Source organism: Nycticebus coucang, chromosome 5 (genome assembly GCF_027406575.1).
Source record: "Nycticebus coucang isolate mNycCou1 chromosome 5, mNycCou1.pri, whole genome shotgun sequence".
Taxonomy (NCBI): Eukaryota; Metazoa; Chordata; class Mammalia; order Primates; family Lorisidae; genus Nycticebus; species Nycticebus coucang.
The window spans coordinates 66329507-66335946 of NC_069784.1; positions in this window are offsets into that span (position 1 = coordinate 66329507).

A 6440-nucleotide genomic window follows, 5' to 3' on the forward strand; every position below is an offset into this window, starting at 1 on the left:
GTTTAAAATCTGCTATGTCTTGTCTTTCTCAGTTTGAACTCATCACATTCCCAGTACTCAGTAGCCACCCAGATTTGGTCTTGGTCACACGTACCTGGAATTATTGTGCCTAAAATGTGAGTGGAAATAATGGGCTGCAGAGAAAGTAGAAAGGAAAAGAGGAGAAAGAACAAGAAATATAGGGAAATTTTGGCCAAGGAAGAATTCTAAGGATATGGGAGTAACACTGATGTCTAAAAATAGGGGTTTAGAATAAATAGTACCTGTCAAAAATACCCCAGAAGGGCCTGCTCATTTATCTGAAGCCTCCTTTTTCCTTGTCATTGGTCCACGTCCCAGAAGCCTTTGGATATGGCCTGTTAACTAATTACAGACTCTTTTCCCCTTCACACATGCTGACCATTCATCCACTCCATCTTTCCCTGTGCTTGCTCAAAGACCTTAATACAGTCAGAGCAGGCCAAAATATCTCTGAGAACTATTCCATTTCCCACGTCTCCCCCAGAGAGAATTCTCCCATCTCTTTGCTCTTTCAACATGCCACATTAATCATGGAGCAGTCTTAGGTGAGTTTGCTTCTTGCTTGAGATGGTGATGTGATCATCGTATTTCTGATCTGTTCTGGGTGTCTCGATCTACCTGGGGTCCTCTTCTGTCCCCCAAAGCTCCCCAGATGATACATGGCACAGCAGGGATTCAAACCCAGGTCATCCGGCTCCCCAGAGTTCACTCCTCAATACTCTATGATGTCACCTCTTCCCTAGGATAATTTGTCCAAGTTGGAGATCTACTGGTTCCTTTTCAATGACACTGGCATTTCAGAAAGTTGCAGGAAACCAGGCAAAACAAAACAAGGCCACCTGAGGGGAACCCACAATGGGCTTCCCTAAAAGACTCACTTGAGCTCCACACCACTGATCAAAGGGGCTGGAGGATGGGCCAGGCCAGGATCCCGGTCTGTAGGGAGTTTTGGAGACTGTGGAGTCTTGTTGCTTTTTGCCTTGTCCTCTGATCTCCTCTCTCCACTCAACATGTGAATTTTGATGGGATACAATTCAACCCGTGACACTCTCCATCTTGGAATCTTAATCACATCTGCAAAGGCTTTTGACTGTAGGAGTAGGACTTGATATTTGAGTGTTTATTATTCAGTCTACTACAAACAGCACAAAATTTCTCAAGGAAACTTGTAAAAAGAGGAGGAGGAAAGGCATGGTACAAAGTCTGAGTTTGAGCAGATTCTTTATCAGTCACTGGTCCTTGGAGTCTAACTCACCAAACTCCTAAAACTTTTGTTCTTCACTCCCTGCTTTCATGGCACACACTATTCAAGACCCAGACTACACACAGAGTCATAACCGTTGCATTGGAGTCACCATTTGAGTGAGAGAACCTCGATAAAACCTGGTGTGGTCTCACACTCTACTAATGAAGGATTCTGTGAGCTCTGCTATGGGGTATGTTCTAGAAAATGTGAGAAGGGCTTGATTTCGTGACGTCTGGCACTTTTTCATCAGAGGGAGTGGAAGGGGAGGAGGAAGAGGCTCCCTTAAGTTTCATTATCTGATCTCAGTTGCCCCAAGAGTGCCAGCTTCATGACTGAGAGCCCCATCTCATGGACCACAGACCTTTAAAAAAGACAAGTATCTCTCATTGTAGATTCATCTCCGTCATCATGATGTGGCCTTCACCCACTCTCTTGTGAGGACAACCTTATTCTCTGCTGATTGACACTTACAAAGGACACTTACTTGCCCAGTGTGCCTGATAGACTGTGAACTGTCACCACCCTGCGGGCATGCACCCCAAACCAAGTATATTATCCACCCCACCCCTGGCCTGGGGGTGTTTCCCTGCAGCTCCGAGCCTCGCAGTGTTGCAAGACATGATAATAACACTCAAGACTAGAAAGGCCAGAGCCAAAGATAAGAGCAAGTTTGCAGGGAAAAAAAGGAAAAGAAAACTTTAAATGGGCTCAGTTTGAGGTGAGAAATTTGGATGAGATGACTTCATTCATGCCCAATTCCAAAACGCCACAATTACATAAAGGTTGTTGTGGATACACACATTTATGGTTGTCCTAAAAGTCACCCATAAAGTCACATACATAGGGAAAGGGGACATTATGGCTAACTGTACCTTTATTTACAAAATATTAATTATGAAATTGTATAGAGGTGGCCAAAATGTAGGGAATTTTTTGTAATGTTAAATAAAATTTTGTGATGCATATTTTGCAAATAGAGGTACATTTAGCGATAATGTCCCATTTTCCTTATGTATGGTGACTTGATACATATTTTGGGACACTGTGTAGAGGCGTGTGTGTTTGTGGGGGGAGGTGTGTTTGCACATGTGCAGTGAAGGAAGAGAGGGAGGAGGGACAGAGCTCAAGCACCTGGGTATCTCCACGGTATGTCAGACTTGCTTATAGGTTGTGCAGTAGGGGGTTAATTCAGCAGGCTCAGGGCACTTACATCGTGTAGATGCTAAAAAAATGACTGGCTTTTGACTGGCTTCTGGGAGACAAACTGTGAGCCCTTGGAATATTCTGCCTGTTAAGAATTTCCACATACTTTGGACCTTGGGCTATGCTAGATAGTTTATGATAGCAATGTGACTTTTTTTGTTTTGTTTTGTTTTTTCAAGACAGAGTCTCACTCTATCACCCTAGATAGAGTGCCCTTGGTGTTAGCTCAGCTCACAGCAGCCTCAACCTCCTGCACGCCAGTGATCCTCCTGCCTCAGCCTCCCAAGTAGCTAGGACTGTACAAGGAATCTTCCATCATGTTGGGCAAACTTTTTATTTTTAATAAAGACAGAGTCTTGTTCTTGCTCTGGCTGGTGTTGAACTCCTGACCTCAAGGGATGCCCTGACTTGGCCTCCCAAAGTGCTAGGATTATAGGTATGAGCCACCATGCCCAGCAACAGTGTGATTTTTGATAAGCTGTGTTTTTAGTCATTTGGGCACATTGCATCAGTTCTACCCTTGGAGGGACTGGAGACCATGGAGTCTATGTCAGTTCACTTACATGTTCCATGCCTGCATAACTAACTCCAATAAAAAACTCTGAGCCCAACGTTGTCCTGGTTGGTAATAATTTGCACTCATCACACATTATTTCCAGGAGTGCTGTTCCTGTGACTCCACTGAGAGAGGACAACAGGAGGCTCACACCTGACTTCTCCTGGACTGTTGCCTGTGGTCCTTTTCTCTTTACTGATGGTAGGCTGACTCCCTTCTCTATAATAAACCTGTCAGCAGGAGTGTCATGGCTTTTCTGAGTTCTGTGAGTCCCCTCTGGTGAATTCTTGAACCTGATGGTAGTCTGAGAATCCCCTAACAGTATACAAAATGTTTGTAGTAGTTTGCTATATAGCTATAAGTCAAATTAAGATAAAAATGTTGTGACAATACCAAATATTTATTGTGTATTTTTAAATAAGACCTTCCGCCAAATATATTATAGGGAACACTTTGTTTTTCACACCAGCCCTTGAAGAAAGGAAGAAACTCAGAGAAGTCAGTTAACTTGTACAGAGTCACATAGCGAGTGGGGCAGCCACAAAGCAAACACAGGCTGACTCTGAGCCTGCCCTCCATCACTGTGCTTCACACTGCACGGGCCCAGTGAACGGTGACCCAAATTCAACAAAACACACACTTACCCAGATGTCTAAGAATCCTTTCCATTATAAAATAACAACTTACGCATAAGCTCAGGGGGTTGGTAAGTGGTTGGCAGCCATTCGGGCTCATACTCTTGTAGTAGGAGATGAATGAAAGTGCCCTTCCATACGTTCCACATGAGAACCGCATGCTTCCTGTCTTTTACCTCTTCCCACAGACTCTCTCAGATGCTCAAGGAGGGCTCTGGGAGTATTTTGCTTTCCTATTTCCATAGTCATGGTCATAGCTGGGTTTGCTTTTCTGGTGTGTGTCTTTCTGCACTATGCGATCACTCACCCTTGTACGCTTGTGTGGATTTACTTGAAACTGTTCAATAACTTGCATGGATGTGTGTAGTTGACAGGAAGCTGATGCTCTTTGTAGATTTCATTTTGGTATGGAAAATCATAAAGTTTGGCATCGAATTTTATGTAACCATTTTATTGTCTCAGTTTCGTTGCAGATTCCATGGGTAGAGTTTAAGTAACTCCATTTCTTCTACTACATAATTCAATAACTTTAATAAACTCATCTGCTGGCTGAGCAGCATATTACAAATCCCATGCACAGTTTCTCCCAAGAAGTGCTTTATTACCAGTTTACTGTAATGCAATATTAATATAAAATGAAGACACTTGGACTGTAGAGGTGCTGTTATGCTTTTACAATAATATTTATACAAATAATTAAGCTTTCATTTTATTAGATGGAGCATATCTAGGGAAGGGGATTTTTTGCACAAATTAAATGAAAAAAACATTTACTATTGGTCAGTGTGTCCTCTACCTGAATTCTCTGAATGGACGGTAGAAAAATCATCTGTCATCTGTACTTCATACCAAGAAATTAATCAAAGTGGTGGTGGAGAGAGTTTTTTGAATGTTCATTATTTCAGCTATTAATTTTTAAAAGCAGCAAATGTTGCAAGTCAATAGCATCCATAAAAATTGATTTATTGTGCAATTTCCTTCATACTCCTAGAAGCCAAGAGCAGATTCTGTGTACCCAATGATTTCTATTTCTAAGCCACTCTCTTCAGGTTCATTTTTTAAAGATAAATTATTTAGATGAAAGAAATGTAATCCTGTTTGAATTTCACTGATTTGAATTTGTGGAGACTGACCACATCAAGGAAATGTGAAATTTAGCATGAAAAAGAACGACACACTGAAGCAATTACATTGTGAAAATCACAGAAATGTAATTTGTATTTTAAAAGGCAAGAGATTCTTGATCAATCACATTACTTCTGTGATAAAGGAAAGCTCACATTACACACTGATAGAAACTTCTGGGACAGCCAGGACTCACTGATACCATTTACACCATTCATTTTTGAGCTTAGAAATACACAGTATCCTTTATACACAGAAATCACATATTCATCTAAAATGATTTGCCACTAAATATATTTGTAGTTTAATTTCTGCACTGAATTGGCAGTTGGTCAGTCTGTGTTCAAATCTTGATTCCGGCTCTGGTAATTTATACTAATAACTTGAAAAACACTTAATCCTTTGAGTTTCAGTTATCTTCACTGTAATATGCAGACTATAAAGTTTATTCAATAGGATTTATAATAAATTAACCAAGAATTAATAAGAAAATATTTATAAAAGTGTTGATCACAGTGCTGTTCATTAAATGTGAATATTCTTCTATCCAGAAATGCCTAGGTCTCTGATAATATAATTTGATTAGAAGAAGTATGTCTTAACACGCCATTTCACTAACTGATATTATTTTCCCTTTAACCAATAATGATTAGTACAATGATCAGTATAAACTTGGAATACTCTCTCCCCACTGTCTGCAGATCAGAATAACAACCATTACACCCAATTCCACTTAGGATTTTCAAAACTAAAATGAGAAATATGGACTATACATAGGTACTGAGGGCTGGAAACTGATCAGTACCAAGGTCAGCTCCTGCCACGCTGCCACTGCCCGGGCCTTCAGTGTCCAGCTGGCTCCACTCTGCTAAGAGAGACCAAAGAATAAACGGTTTTAAACAAGGCTGAAAGGCCACAGCCCTGCAGACACCTCCTGCTGCTCACAACTCCATCCTCACCAGACAGAGTATTCAGATCACTACCCAGGCAAGAAATATCACAATATATGGGATATGCAATTTCCTTCCACTTTTTCATTTATTTTAGATATGAAAAATAATAATTATATCCATTTCCACAGAGAAGAGCAAGCAGAGAAAAATAATAAAGCATATTAAAGGACTTAGCAGTCTGAAAGAGGAGAAGCATTTTGAGCATTCAGAACTTATGATCTCCAGGGAATCACAATGACTACCAGAAACTGGCGACAATTTTTTAAAGCTTGTAGAGATCCTATATGAGACCGGGGAAAAAAAAAAAAAGTGCACTGACAATACAAGATTTTGATATAGTAATACAGTTTGGAGACTTAAAACAATAATTGCTAAAATTAAAAAAAAATTAATTCCCAAGGATAATATTTTCAATATTGGCAAAGCAAAATTAGCATATTAGTAGACCAGAATTCAAATGAAGAACACAAATTGATGGAACATAATGAAATAAACCTAAGTCATGTGGGACAGCTATACTATTCAATATATATGTAATTTGAATTTTAGGAGGAGAAAATAGAATTTACAGGAGAAAAGCATCAGTAAAAGAAATAATAAAATTTCCAAAGATGAGAGAAGACTTACTACTAAAACAAATTACCACAAATTTACTGGCTTAACACTACATATATTTTTTTATAGCTGAGTAGTTTAGAAGT